Here is a 16,995-nt window from a genome sequence, read left to right as displayed (position 1 = left end):
ACAAATAGTATATAGAATGGGAAGAAAAAAAGAAAGCTCTATTTGCAGATAACTCAATTTTCTAGATATATAAAATCCCAAAGAATCAACACAAAGTATCTGAAATAAATAAGAAAATATGGCAAGGTTATAGGATACAAGGTTAACATACAATTAATCTTGTAGCTTTGATTTTATAAATACCAGCAATGAAAAATTGATATTTTAAAAATAAAACAATTTAAAATAGCACCCCCAAATAAAATACTTAAGTACTATAAATCTAATAAAAAATGTACAGACAAAAAATACATATCTGGGTACAGAAAATTTCTGATGAACAAGTTCAAACAAGAGTTAAGTGAGTGAAGAAATATTCCATGTTCATGGATGAAAAGATTCAATACTGCTAAGGTATCAATTCTTCCCAACTTAATCTGTAGATTCAACACAATCCAAGTCTAATGCTCACAAGTTATTTTCTAGATAATGACAAATTGATTCTAAAGTTTTTATGAAAAGGTAAGAGAACTTTAACAGTCAACATAGTATTGAACAAAAAGAACAAAGTTGGAGGACAGATTCTGTCTGATTTCAGGACTCAGTATAAATTTCAGACATCAAGACGTTGTGATATTATTAAAAAAAAAAAAAAAAGACACACAGTTCAATGAAACAGACTAGAGAACCCAGAAATAGATCCACAAAAATATTGTCAACTGTTTTTTGACACAGTGGCAAAGGAACAAATGCAAATCAATGTAGCGATTATAGTTTTTTCATGAAATGATAGAACAACTGGATGTCCACATGTGAAAAAAAAAAGAAAAGAAAGAAATCTAGACATTTACCTTTCACCAAAAGCTTTGAAGTTTTCAAAAAATTAAAAATAGTTTGTAGAACTAAAGGTAAAAATCAAAATTATGAAACGTCTAGGACAATGTAGCTCTATAAAACTTCTATAAAAAAGCATAATTGAGCTTCTGTCTTGTGATAAACTTTTAGAGAATTCATCAAAAGTAACTGGAAGTTGGGGCTGGGGTTGTGGCTCAGTGGTAAAGTGTTTGCCTAGCATGTGTGAGGCACTGGGTTCGATCCCCAGCACCACATAAAAATAAAAACAAATAAAAGTAGTTGGAAATCCATATGTAGCAAAATGAAATTAAACCCCTCTCACACTTCACAAAACTCAACTCAAAAGTAGATCTAGGACTTAAACACTAGAACAAAGACCCTGTGCCTAATAGAAGAAAAAGTAGGCCTAAATCTTCACCATAAGACTCCTAAAGCACAAGAAGTAAAATCAAGAATCAATAAAGGGGTTGGAATCAAACTAAAGAGCTTCTTTACAGCAAAGGAAATAATCAATAACATGAAGCTAAAGAGCCTTCTGAATGAGAGAAAATCTTTACCATATGCACCTCAAATAGAGCACTAATCTCCAGGATAGAAAAGAACTCAAAAAAATTTCACACCAAAAAAACCCCCAAATAACTTAATCAATAAATGGACTAAGGAACTGAACAGATACTTCACAGAAGAAATACAATCAACAAATATATGAAAAAATGTTCAATATCTCTAGTAATTATAGAAATGCAAATCAAAACTACACTGAGATTTCATCTCACTCCAGTCAGAATTTCAATTATCAAGAATACAAGCAACAATAAGTATTGGTGAGGATGTGGGGTAAAAGGTACACTCATACATTGCTGGTGGAACTGCAAATTGGTGCAACCACTATGCAAATCAGTATGAAGATTCCTCAGAAAACTTGCAATGGAAACACCATTTGATCCAATCATCTCACTGCTAGGTTTCTACCTAAAGGACTTAAAACCAGCATACTACAGGGACACAGCCACATCAATGTTTATAGCAGCTCAATTCACAATAAGCAAACTATAGAACCAACTTCTGTGCCCTTCAGCAGATGAATGGATAAAGAAAATATGGTATATATATACATCATGGAATTCTATTCACCCTTAAAGAAGAATGAAATTATGGCATTTGCAGGTAAATGGATGGAGCTAGAAAATATCATGCTAAGCAAAATAAGACAATCCCAAATAACCAAAGCCTGAATGTTTTTTCTGATATGTGGGTGCTTATTCACAATACCGGGGGCTAGGGAAGGATAGAGGTACTCTGGATTAGGTAGATGGGAGTGAAGGGAGGGAAGGGACTATGGGGGCAGGAAGGATAGTAAAATTAATCAGGCATTATTACCCTATGTGTATATATGATTACATGACCTGTGTAACTATATCATGTACAACCTGAAGAATGAGAAGTTATACTCCATTTATGTATGATGTGTCAAAATGTATTCTATTGTCATGTATAACTAATTAGAACAAACAAAAAAAGACATTAATCACTTTTACAATAAAGCTCATAATCCTAATCTAATAATTTGTTATTAAACTTCCTATAAATAAAAAAGTATGATTCATGAAAAAAATAATGCAGAAGTCAAGCCTGAATGTCATCAAGGACTAACTTTGGAGGATTTCTAAAGTATTTCCAGGTATTTTCAGAGTCCTCCTTTGAGAAAATTCTACAAATAATTTTGTATCTTGGTAAAATACACTTTCTTGCATGTTAAAATTTGCTAGAATCAATCTCAGATCTCTTCTTTCCTATCAGTAAACTATCTAAGGAAACTTGTAATTTTTCAACAGCAACTATATTAATTACATGAAATCTTTATTTGAATAATTTAATTGATTCAAATGATTTAAAATATGTATATGCAAAATCAAACTTCTACAAAATGATTTATTTTGTAGTGTTTGCTGTGGTCTGGGTGTTCTGGGTGTTGGCATGCTCCAAAAATGCATATGTTGAAATCTGACCTTAAAGCAATGTTAATGAGAGCTGGGAGGCTTTGGGAAGAGATTAGGTCACTAGGGTGCCACACACAGGATTGAGATTAGCTCTTACAAAGGAGACTCCAGGGAGCCTGTTTGGCCTCTGGCCATGTGAGTACTCAACAGAAGAGCATCTTCTTTGTAGTAGAATCATCCCTCACCAGTCACTGAATCTGTTGGTTCCTAGATCTTGGACTTCCCAGCCCCTGGAACTATGGACAATAAATTTATGTTGTTTATGGATGCCCAGACTGTTTTGTTATAGCCACTAATGGACTAAGACAGTGTTCAAAGAGGATTTTGTTGTTGTTATTGCAGTTGTTTTGGAAAATGTGTAACTTTTACCTTAACAAATATATCAAGACTTATTTTCTTCAAGGCCAACAAACATCTCTGTTATAGAGTTCATATCTGCTCCAATTTCCCTGAAAAAAGAAATTCTTAAATATAATGATTCAGACTCCTTTTTTTGTTTAAGTAATGAGTTCTATGGCAGTTGGTAAAATTTAAGATAGTAGGAAGAGTTTTGTTCTAAGTACTGAAAGTGAATGTGTTAAGCAATTTTTCCTGAAAGTAATTAAAATCAGAAGCATCACCCAACATTATAGGGGCTCTATCTGGGCAAAGAATACAAAGCTTTATTTTCCAGTAGGATTGTTTTGGCCAAAACTTGAGCAGTAAGTTTAATAAACGCAATAATTTCAAGGCAATGATAAGTGAAAACGATATTTTAAAATACATGCAAATTATAATCAGATATGAAAATACCTCTAATTTCTGTTGGTAATCAAGTCAGGGATATTGTTGTTGTGAATGTAATTTGTTTTGTGTATTTATTATTGAAATAAATCATAAATATCAGATGTTAGTGAAAATAAAAGGTAAAATTTTTCCATCCAGGTTCTAAGATTTGCACTGAGTCTGTGGATCATTTGGGAAACCATGGATCTTAGGGTCTGCTCAGCAAATGATGACAGAAAAGTGGATTAACAATGTAAAATAAATATCCCTAATGTGACATATTTTTAAAAGGTTAGATGTCAATATTATTAACATTGCAAAACAAAAAATATATTGAAATGTATTTTTGTTAGTTGACTTTTGACAGAGTTTTTTTTTAAGCTTGCTATATAGCCAGAGATTATCAAGGAACTGATAAAATGTATTTGACCACATGATTGTCTAGTGAAGAAGAAAAACAAAAGGCCAATAAGAGAAGAAGCTCAACTCTCCAATGATCAAATAAATAAATAAATAAATAACAATTAGATTATATTTTTGTCTATTCAATTGGTAAAAATAAATACCAATACTACCCAGCATTTTTGAAAGTACAGGAATCTGCCACTTTCTCATACTATTGTTGGGACTATAAACTTGTATAATATTTTGATGGTGGGAGGAATTAGGGATAATCATCATAAATTTTAAACGTTGTTGATAGACCTTGATTTTGTTTATTTATATGTGGTGCTGAGAATCAAACCCAGTGCATCACACATGCCAGGCGAGTGCACTACTGCTGAGCCCCAGCCCCACCAGTATTACTACTTTTGTTCATGAATGGAAATCCACTAAAGTTAAAAGAAGAAGAAAAAGAAAAGAAAAGAAAAACAAGGAAAGAAGTAAGAAAGCAGGAGAATGAAAAAAGGAAGACTATTAGTATGCCATGATTCAAATCAGTGTGGTTATAAACTATCAGTCTAAATTTTCTTCAGCAACAAAACACGATCAAATAATTAAAGAGAAAATATTTTCAAATAAGACTGACAGGGCCAAATGGAGACCCAGAGGAAATGAGGGTATAAGATATGCTGGAGAACCAGATAGGTTCAGTTGGCTTTCATGCAATGTTGTAAGAGAAAATTACTAATGAGTGGAGAGCTAGGAGAGATGCCCACTCTACACCCATTACAGTCCATCCCTTCACTACTCAGATCCATTTCTTTATATAAACTTTGGCAGGCAACTCTTCCAGGATTCCAATAGGCCTATCTTCCTGGAGGAAACAGAAAGGAGGGATGTCAGTGGAATGAATTGTAGACCCTGCCACTGGAAATTTTCTCAGTGGATATGAATTTCTTCTGTCATCATGGTAAAGGGAATGTCATTTACAAAAATAATCTCCTGATTTGTGAGCGCTTACCAGTAAAATTTTTTTTTTTCCTGACTAACATCTGCTATTTAGGTAAAGCTCTGAAACTAGGGTTGGGGAAGAAGGAAGATGTAAGGAATGACAGGGAATAGAAATAAAGTTGAATTTGCCTCTTTCTGGCCCTTTTCTGTCTACTTGTGAGGAGAGCAAGTGTTGAGATGTTCTGCCATAGTGGGACACAAAGAAGAAATACATGAATAATCGACATAGAATAGTATGCAGCTATTAAAATAGGTGGAGTGTAGATATATTTATATATTACCAAAATATTGACACAAAAATGCAAGCTGTGAAATTATCCAAACATAAAACAGTATTTGAAACTATATAAAAATAAATCACATATTAATACATTATCTGTACATGTGTAATAATTCTATAGAAACAGGCATGGAAATGATAAAATATGAAATTAAAAGAGCTGGCATCTATGGACACAAAATCTGAGACTGAATTTAGAGTGCTTGATGCTAATTAGGGAGTCTCTTGGCATCAACACCCATGGAAAGGAGGAGAAACAAGTAGGACTGGGAAAAGGTAGAATTCTAACTCTGATGCAGGCTTGACAGCTTTTGTTGAAGTTGAACTTTTCATGTAAAGTTGCAATCTACCACTTTGTTTCCTGGGTCGCTTACTGACTTTTCTATGGTGGATACTTTCTGGTAAGCACTAATAACTAATTAAAAGACCTTTCCCCCTTGCACTCTATCTCTTCCATGGTTCAATACCATGTCCAGCTGGAGACTTCTCCTTTGTGGTCCAACACATTGCCCTTGCACTTTCTTACTGAGGCCTGATCAAAACACAATACGGTCCATTTCTTCAACTTAGCTCTTGAATTTCAGAAGACAATGTCTGTCAGGGTCATGAGCAAGGCTGCAGAGCTATAGGGGTCTGTAAGGTCTATGGTGAAGCCACTACAGATATTCCACTGTCTTTGATCTAGAACTGTAAGAAGCAGCCACAGGGAAGCTGTTCAGTTACTTACATTGACTTACTGATAATATGTACCAAATAGTATATGTACATATTTATACTTATTACACCTTTATTTATTATATATTATGCTGTGTTATGCTTACATTTATTATTATGTACTATATTTATAATATAGAGCATATCAAATGACTATAGAATATTATATATAACACTAATATTTAGTATACTATATTATACATATGTTTATTATACTATTGTATATTATAATAAGTATAAAATTTATAGAATATAACAACAGTGTTGTGTTGGTCTGCAAGGGCTATCATAACAAAATACCTAAGGCTTGATAGATTTAACAACAGGAATTTATTCCTTCCTATTTCTGGAGTCTGGAAGTCCCAGATGAAGGTGCTACCATGCTTGGTGTCTAAAGAGGACCCTTTCTTTGGCTTGCAGATATCTACTTCCTTGCTGTGACCTTACACGGCCCTCCTCTGTGTGGTGTTCCTGGTGTCTTCCTTTTCTTAGAAGGATAACTGTCCTATTGGATGAAGACCCCACTCTTCTGGTCTCATTTAACCCAAGTTACCTCCTGATAAATCCACTCTCTAAATAAACGATATCGGGGGGTTAGGGCTTCAACATACAGATTTAGGAAGCATGGGGAACAATATTATCTAAAATAAATATATTAGATACATTAATTAGATAGGTTGACTATGTGGGATATATAAATACAAAAAAACCTATCTAATCCATATAACCTACATTTTTTTTTCTATCAGCAAATATACAATGTGCTACACACATTCTTTGGGGTAGAAGTAGAAGGCTACATTTCAACTTTTAGGTGGGTGTCTATGACAGTCCATCAATCATCTTATAGGTAGAAATGCTCTCTTCAAAGCAGCTATCTAGGCCATCACAGAATTATTATGAGGGACATTGTTACAGTGAATCCCAGAATCACCGGCTCAGACACATTATCTTCCAGTGTTAGGGAACAAAGGGACAATAGGTACTCTGCAGCAGAGTGACTTTCATCAAGCTCTGAATGACCACGACTTTTATACATAGAGAACCCAAATAGGTTGAGTGTACATGTGTTTCGGCTACCCTTAGACATCTGGTTGTAAATTTTGCATGTATGAAAATAAGTACAATCTAGTATGAATAGAGCCTACTATTCATGATGATAAGTATGAATAGAGCCTACTCTTTTATATTGGTGTTGACAATGTCTTGAGGACAGACTGGAGCTTAAGTTCCATACTCTGCTCATATGCAATCTGCATAGGATTTGTCTTAGAAAGGTCAACTCCTATGCACATCTGTCTTGCTTTTGCCCTGACAGGCATGAAGTAATTCATGTGCCTCTCCCAAGGGGCTATGTAGGTGTAAACTCTGTTCATTTCTCATTTTCAGAACCAAAATTGGTATGGAGAAAAGGAAAAGGAAGGCTAATTTTAACACAAGGCCCAAGTTGCATTCTACAACATAGCCGACTTTAATAAAGATGCATTTTAATTCACACCTAACTTCCTGTGTTCTTCAAAAGAGGTTAAAGGTTATTAGTCAAAATCAAACCTGATTTTGATGAGGTTGAGATGGTTGCAACAAGGTTTTCAGAATTGGGCATTATTTCAATTTTGGACTGACAGGGTACTTTGAGGTGCCAATCATGTGACCCTATAGCTAGTAAAATGTCCCTTACCCTACTCTGATTAACCTTAAGAACGTCAGGCATTGAGAGACTTGGGATGGTACCTACGTGATTCAAAGTTCTGAATAATGCACCATCTTGAAATCAACCTAGGTCTAGAAGGTAAGATGTTGTGCTATTTTATTAGGCTCATTCTAATTCAGGTTGATGTAAATGAGGTTTAAATAATGTTAAACTGCTTAGAAATAGTATTAAAAATATGTTCTTGTTTACAGAAACAATTTTACCTATAATGAATTTATGAGAGGTAGCCTCTGAATATAACTTCCACCTATTTCTTTCTTGGTTTTCTACATGGACAACTTAAGAAAATTAGCCAGTGTTATGAATTTATGTAAATTATAATTAATTTTTATTCAGGGATTTTTCTCATCTGAGGACTATAAGACTATGTATAAAACAGTAATTAATGATCTTCCCTAGGTTCACTTGCTGTCTCTTTAGAAGTGTGTTCTTGAGTCAAAATGTTATTCTATAAATTGTTATGAATTACTAGGGACCTAAGATTCTAAATATACAAGTATCAACTCTTTCTAGGGATTATCTGAGAACAGAACTAAGGAATTTCATGTGTTAAAAGGGTTGCTTGAGAGGATAATTTGGGAGGAAAAAGCCACCCAAACTTTCTAATCCTCATTTGAAAAGCACTAGTAAAAATGAATAAATGTTTATGAACTTTAGTGTATCCCCCCAAAAATAACTCAAATGTCAAATATTATGCAATACCTGTTAGACTAAATTAAAAAGTGCGTGATCACAAATGATTTGGGTAACTATCTTGCCTAAAAGCAATTATAGTAGTGCTTCTAGGGGTACTAGATAATCTTGGAATGCTCACTCTTAACTGCATTAGGTATCTCTCTCTCTCTCTCTTTTTTTTTTTTTTTTTTTTTTTGTGGTACTGGGGATTGAACCCAGAGCCTGGTGCATGCAGAGTCATAGAGGCTCTACCAACTGAGCTATATCCCTAGCCCTGCATTAGGTATCTCAGTTCAAGAGCTGTGCCCAGAACTGTTTCCTTCCAAACCTAGCCTAATATCTTGCACATCAAAATAAATCAATACATTATACTGAACACACACATCCATCCATCCATCCATCCAATTCTTCCCCACATAATATTCAAAGAAGTGAGAAAAGGAGTAAAATATAGGGACTGTTACTTAATCTCTGCAGGAAAATATTAGGTACTGTGGGTGGTAAGTTAGTACTATGTTTGAATGTGTTTTGTCCCCATCAAAACTCATATTGAAGCTTAATTCCTTAATATAACAGTATTAAAGTGGTGGAGCCTTTAAGTGAGCTAACTAGGTCCAAGGCCACCACTCTCAGAGGGGAATAATGTCTATCTTGAGGAAGTGAGTTAGGTCAAAAAGGACTGGATTAGTTACCCAAAGACTGGGTTGTTATAATACATGGCCACCCCAATGTTTGGTCTCTTTTGTACATAACCACTTCCCATTTTGATTCTTTGCCATGTTGGCCATGTTATGATATACCCAGGAGTCTCTCACCAGATGGCAGTGCCATGCCATTTGGACTCTGAAGAGTCAGAATCATGACCAAATAAAATTCTTTTCTTTAGAAAGTATCCAGCCTCATGTATTTTGTGTTAGCAACACAAAACAGACTATGATAGTTCTAAAATATTTTATAGGTACATACTGAGTATTTTTCATTCAGTTGTGTGTTCATTATTTTTATTAATTCAAAACCATTCATCTAAGTTGTTATTGTTATTGTTATTTTGTTTACCTTCTTCATACTGATAAGTTCTTCCTTTTCATAGTTCTTGATTTATCTGAAATTTGTTAGTGTACTTGTTGAGATGTGGATCAAAAGTGATTAATCTCAACAAATATTTAATTGTTTCTTATGTTTTTTAAAAAGTTATTTTTCCATATTGTGTTGCTTCTACATTATGCTGTTAATATAATTTATTCAAAAAAGCAACTGAGTGCTCTAATCTGTGAAATAGGCCTCTAACAAGGTTGACAAATGAATGTACATTTATGTGTTTAAATTTAACAGTGTGAATCTCACATAAAAAATTATTTTGATTAATTAGTGGCATTCACTATACTAGATAAGAGGGATTTCTTTCATAAAATTTTTTTTTTTAATTCCATTGCTGTGTAACATAAGTTTAATGTTAGGAACTAGCCCGTGATCCAGCTACATAGCCTAATTTTATACAATCTTGAGGCTCAGCACCTATTTTGTGGTAGTTGTTTAAGTTTAATTTTGTCAATTATGAAGAGGGGTGGGAGTACAGATGGCAAGTACTATAGGTGTAACAAAACACGAATGAATATGATATCTCAATTTTCTTTCCAAGTGATTTTTAAAAATATTTATTTTTTTAGTTATAGTTGAACATAATACCTTTATTTTATTTATTTATTTTTTAATTTGGTGCTGAGGATTGAACCCAGGGCCTCATAGGTGTTGGGCAAGCACTCTACCGCTGAGCCACAATCTCAGCCCTTTCCAAGTGATTTTTGCTAATCATTTTACACAGAATTATTTCAATTATCAGTAACACATCAAGAAAACATTTGATAGCTAAGTGGTTCTTGGCCAACTCCCAATTTCTCCACCCACCACCCTGCATACCATGGGAATCTGAGGATGCTGGGCTGGATAGACATCTCTTCAGAGCATTCTTCTGAGAGGACACAGCTTTTAGTTGTAAAATTTTTGTCATTAGTCTCAATTTTTCCTTTTAATCACCATCTTCCTGATAAGCCACCATGTTTATGTGACTCCTATGTCTTATGAAGCCATCAATACTTTGAAAATGGTAAAATAAGATTTTCTCTTCAGATTAACTCAGACTGATGTCATTACGTTTGAAAATCTAATGAAATGAGTATCTTGTGACTCCATTTGCCACTTTTTAATTAGATGAAAATCACTCATGCTAATTTTTTTTTTAGTGTTCATTGGTATAAAACTAAATCTGCATGTTACTTTTTAACTCATCTCTACTGCATTTAGTGTATATTATGTTCTCACTAATGTTTTATAACTTTCTATTAATTTGGCACTAAAAATAAAGTTTACTTTATCACTAGAGTTGTTACTAATTGGTGGCTACTCAAGATCTTGAAGTTTTGCTGCTGAAATAGACCAGTTGATTTTTGGGTGTATTCTGGGTATATCATTGATACAGGATTCTGACTGATATGTTCATTATACACTACTCCCACCCCCAAATCACCCTCTCTTCCTTACCTCCCATCCTCTCTATTTTCCCACATTTCCCAGTCTTCTTTTTTCCTACCCCTGAACTCCTCAATCCTTTAATAAATCTCAAATACTCAAACCACATTGGTATTTAATGGACTTTGTCTTATTTTATCATTGGACTATTAACAGGTGGCTTTATTTTATATGTTGATGTTTTGCAGCTGGAATAAATTAATTGATTTCCTGGATATTCTAGGTTATAATTGACATTGGGTTATATGATTGATATGCTCTTTATACACCACCCATATCCAAACTCATTCCACTGCCAACCTCCTCACTCTTCTTCCCATCCTCACTCTCTCCATCCCACTCCTTTCTACCTTCCACTCTTCTGTGGCCCCTCCTTCCCTAATCCAATTAATAAATCTCAAGTATTCCAAGAAATACTGATATAGAATAAGGTTTATGTCACTGGAATTGCTGTAATTGGTGATTTTTTATATGTTAACCTGTTGTAACAGTTATGTATTAGTTGATTTACTGGAGTATCCTCAGTATATCATTGATTCTGGCCTGTGTGGTTGATAGGTTCTTTATATACCACCCCCACCCCACTCACACCATCCCATTCTTCCCCCTCTTTTCTCCCATTTGTCCTTCTTGTGATTCCATTTCCCCTCAACTCTCTCCACACTCCCTCCCTTCCTACTTAAATTAATAATTGTCAACTATTTCAAGTAATATTTATAATAAAATTTATTATGTCACTGGAGTCACTATCACTTGGTTATTTTATTATTATATATATTTTTGATCTTCCAGTGCAGCTGGAATAAGTCAGTTGATTTCTTGGGGTATTCTGGGGATGTAATTGATGCTGGGTTGTGTAATTGATGTGTTCTTTATAAGTCACCTCCATCCCAAACATGCCACCCTCTCTTCCCACCCCCACCCTCTCCATTCTACCCATTCTTCCTACCTGCACTCTCCAACTGTCCCATCAGCCCCATTCAAATTAATAAATCTTAAATATTCCAATAATATTGATAATAAAAATAAAGTTGTTTTATGTCACTGCACTACAGTCCCTAGTAGTTGGTGGCTTTATTTTAGATGTTAATGTTTTACAGCTGGAATATATTAATTTCCTGGAGCATTCTTGGTATATGCCATTGACACTGAGCTGTGTGACTGATGTGTTCTTTGTACTCCACCCCCATCCCAAACTCACTCCTACTCCCATCATTCCTACCACCTCTACCCATTCTTCCAACCTTTCTTGGGATCCGTCCACTATCCCCCAACTCTTTCACCCTCCCAACTCCAACTGACAATTGTCAAGAAGTCTAAGTAATATTGATATTAAATACAAAGTTTGTTTTGTCACTGCAGATTCTATTGATGACTTTGTTATTGTATATGCTAACATTTAACAACTGGAACAAATTTATTTCCTGGGTATTCTAGGTATGTCATTGATACTGGGTTGTGTGATTGATTTGTTCTTTATACACCACGCCAACCCCTTCCACTTACCCATTCTCTTTCCATCACTTGCCCTCCCCACTTTCCCTCAAAATCTCCCCAATGTCCTCCCTCCCCTCTTTTTAATAAATCTAAAGTATTCCAGTAATATTAATATTAAAATGTTATGTCACCAGAGTTGTCATTAAAGTCTTGCTTTACTACTGTATATGTTAATGTTTTATAGCTGGAATAAACTGGTTGATTTCCTGAGGTATTCTGGGTATAAAATTGTCTTGGTTTGGGTGATATGTTCTTTACACACCATCCCCATACCAAACTCACCTACTCCCACCTTCCTGACCCCTCTGTCCATGCCCACATCCCCTCATCCCCTCTTGTGTCCATTTGCCTTCACTCTCCCCCCATTTCCTGTCCCCAGTCTAATTAAAAAATCTTGATTTTTCTAAGCGATGTTGATATTAATAAAGAAGTTTGTTATCTCACTAGAGTTGTTATTAATTGATGACTTTATTATTATATATGTTAATGTTTTACAACTGGAATAAATTGATTTCCTGGAATATTCCAAGTCTGTCATTTGATACAGCGTTGTGAAATTGGATGTGTGATTTATACACCATGCCCATCCCAAAGTTGCCCCCTCCCACCTTTATGACCCCTCTGCCCATTCTCACATCCCCCTTGTGATCCATCTGCCTCCATTGTCCTCCATTTTACCCTCCCCATTCCCATTAATAAATCTCAGTTATTCTAAGTGATATTGATATTAATAATAAAGTTTGTTATGGTCATTGGAGCTGCTATTGCTTGCTTTACTATTATATGTTAATGAGCTGCTGGTGGAATGAACTAATTGATGCCCTAGAGGTGTCTGGGGTAGATAAGTGATCCTGGGTTGTGTGATGTGTGCTTTATGCACCACCCCCATCCCAACCTCACCCACTCCCACCTTTCTGACCCCTCAGCCCATCCCCATACCCCCTTGTCCCCTCTTGTGTCCATTTACCTCCACTCTCCCCCCATTTACCCTCCCCATTCTGGAGGTATATAAGTATATATATTGATTATATAAGTGACCCTGGGTAGTGTGATGTGTTCTTTATGCACTACCCCCATCCGGAATTCACCCACTCCCACCTTTCTGACCCCTCTGCCCATCCCCACATCCCTTTAACCCTTCTTGTGATCCACTTGACTCCATTCTCCCCCATTTTCCCTCCCCACTCTAATCAAGAAATCTTGATTACTTCAGGTAATATTGATATTAATAATGAAGTTTGTTTTGTCACTGGAGTTGCTATTGGTTGCTTTATTATGTTAATGAGCTACTGGTGGAATAAATTAATTGATTCCCTGGAGGTGTTTTGGGTACATAAGTGACCCTGGGTTGTATGATGTGTGCTTTATTCACCACCCTCATCCCAACCTCACCCACTCCCACCTTCCTGACCCCTCAGCCCATCCCCACATCCCCCTACCCTCTCTTGTGATGCATTTGCCTCTATTTTCCCCCTTTCCCCCTCCCCACTCTAATTAAGAAATCTTAATTATTCTAAGTAATATTTATATTAATAATGCATTTTGTTATGTCACTGGGGTTTTCCAGATTTGTCATTGATATTGAGTTGGTTGTGTGATAGATGTGTGCCTTATACACCATGCCCATCCCAAAGTCACCCCCTCCCACCTTGCTTACCCCTCTTCCCATCCCCACATTCCCTCTTGTGATCCATTTTCCTCCATTGTCCTCCATTTTACCCTCCCCATTCCAATTAATAAATCTCAGTTATTCTAAGTAATATTGATATTAATAATAGTTTGTTATGGTCATTGGAACTGTTATTGCTTGCTTTACTATTATATGTTAATGAGCTGCTGGTGGAATGAACTAATTGATGCCCTAGAGGTGTTTGGTGTACATAAGTGACCCTGGGTTGTATGATGTGTGCTTTATGCACCACCCCCATCCCAACCTCACCCACTCCCACCTTTCTGACCCCTCAGCCTATCCCCACACCCCCTTGTCCCCTCTAGTGTCCATTTACCTCCACTCTCCCCCCATTTACCCTCCCCATTCTGGAGGTATATAAGTATATATATTGATTATATAAGTGACCCTGGGTAGTGTGATGTGTGCTTTATGCACCACCCTCATCCGGAATTCACCCACTCCCACCTTTCTGACCCCTCTGCCCATCCCCACATCCCTTTAACCCTTCTTGTGATCCACTTGACTCCATTCTCCCCCATTCTCCCTCCCCACTCTAATCAAGAAATCTTGATTACTTCAGGTAATATTGATATTAATAATGAAGTTTGTTTTGTCACTGGAGTTGCTATTGGTTGCTTTATTATGTTAATGAGCTACTGGTGGAATAAATTAATTGATTCCCTGGAGGTGTTTTGGGTACATAAGTGACCCTGGGTTGTGTGAAGTGTGCTTGATACACCACCCCCATCCCAACCTCACCCACTCCCACCTTCCTGACCCCTCTGTCCATCCCCCCACCCCCTTGTCCCCTCTTGTGTCCATTTACCTCCACTCTCCCCCCATTTTACCCTCCCCATTCCAATTAATAAATCTCAGTTATTCTAAGTGATATTGATATTAATAATAAAGTTTGTTATGGTCACTGGAGCTGCTATTGCTTGCTTTATATTATATGTTAATAAGCTGCTGGTGGAAGGAACTAATTGATGTCCTGGAGGTGTATTGGGTATATAAGTGACCCCCTGGGTAGTGTGATGTGTTCTTTATGCACCACCCCCATCCTGAATTCACCCACTCCCACCTTTCTGACCCCTCTGCCCATCCCCACATGCCCTTAACCCTTCTTGTGATCCACTTGATTCCATTCTCCGCCATTTTCCCTCCCCACTCTAATCAATAAGTCTTGATTACTTCAGGTAATATTGATATTAATAATGAAGTTTGTTATGTCACTGGAGTTGCTATTGATGATGTTGTTATTATATATGTTAATGTTTTACAACTGGAATAATATGACTTTCTGGGGTATTCCAGGTTTGTCACTGATATTAGGTTGTGTGATAGATGTGTGCTTTATACACCATGCCCATCCCAAAGTCGCCCCCTCCCACCTTTATGACCCCTCTGCCCATTCCCACATCCCCTCTTGTGATCCATCTGCCTTCCTCCCCCATTTTACCCTCCCCAGTGTAATTAATAAATCTCATTATTCTAAGTAATATTAGTAATAAAGTTTGTCATGTCACTAGAGTTGCTATTAATTGGTTGCTTTTTTATATGTTAATGAAGTGTTGGTGGGATAAATTAATTGATTCCCTGGAGGTGTTTTGGGTATATAAGTGACCCTGGGTTGTTTGATTGATGTGTTCTTTATACACCACCCTGATCCCAAATTCACTATCTCCCACCCCCCCATCCCCTCTTCCCACCCTCCTAGTGCTCCCTTAGTCCTTCCTCCCACTCTCCACCCTCCCCAGTGCCCACCCTCCCTATTATTAATAAATTTCAATTATTCCAAGTCATACTCGGATTAGAAGATAAATGTTGTTATTTTGTCACCAGAGTCACTGTTAATTGGTTGATTTATTTTATATGATGGCTTTTGCAGCTGGAATATATACTTGGTTTCCTGAAGTGTTCTTGATATGTCATTGATATTGAGTGGTGTTATTGACATGTTCTTCATACACCATCTCCCTCCCAAATGCACCCCACTCCCACCCTCTCACTCTCCCCCTGCCCACTGTGACCTTTTTCCCCCTCCCCATCTCCCCACCTCATGCCCTGAAGGAAGACGCTGAAATGATCAGGACACAGTTTGCACTTAACCACTAAATCTTTATTGAATTTTTATTAGAACATCAATGCAATATTAGTCAATACAGAGAAATATAGAGTAAAGAGAATACAATAATAGTTTGAAGGAAGGGTAGGGGTTGGGAGGTGGGGCAGGGTAAGGAGGAGGGGCAGGGTTAGGGTGAAGGGGTGGGGTAAGGAGGAGGGCTACTGACAGGGGCAAAATCAAGGGTTTATTCATCACTTTCTTTCAAATTTCATGAATATTAACCACATCATCATCATCAATTTCATTTTAGCAACAAACTCTCAAGGGGCACCTATCTTTCCACAAATTGATCCCTTAAGTTAATACCCAGGGCCTTTATGAAATTAATCCAATCACATGTGAACTTTTACTAACATTTAATCCATGTCCAATTCATTCTGAATAGATTGATCTCCCTGCAGTTCCCTCTGAATTTATTTGAAATCATTAGGGGTAAGAGGTATGGGGTAAAGGGTCATAAGTAAGTACACGTGTCCACTTAGCAATATCTAATACATAATCTTATCCTAACTTATCCTAAATAGTCCCACCCACTTAAGATTTCTTAATAGTCCCTCCCATCCTAAAATACTATGATTATATATCCCCTACTACTTAAACTGATTACATAAAGAAATAAAAACAATGCAGAATTCCACAGACCAATTTAACAGCGTTCTACAATCTGAAACAACAAAGAACTTTCAGTCCCATCAGACACGTGATCTCTTAGATGAAAATGTCACATGGTTCTTCTTTTCCTCTGGTGGTCCTTCACTGCTGCTCAGGTCTTTCCAGCAGGATGTTCTCTGCTGCCATCTT

This window comes from Marmota flaviventris, chromosome 1, assembly GCF_047511675.1.
Source record: "Marmota flaviventris isolate mMarFla1 chromosome 1, mMarFla1.hap1, whole genome shotgun sequence".
NCBI classification, from domain to species: domain Eukaryota; kingdom Metazoa; phylum Chordata; class Mammalia; order Rodentia; family Sciuridae; genus Marmota; species Marmota flaviventris.
This window is presented reverse-complemented; position numbering follows the sequence as displayed.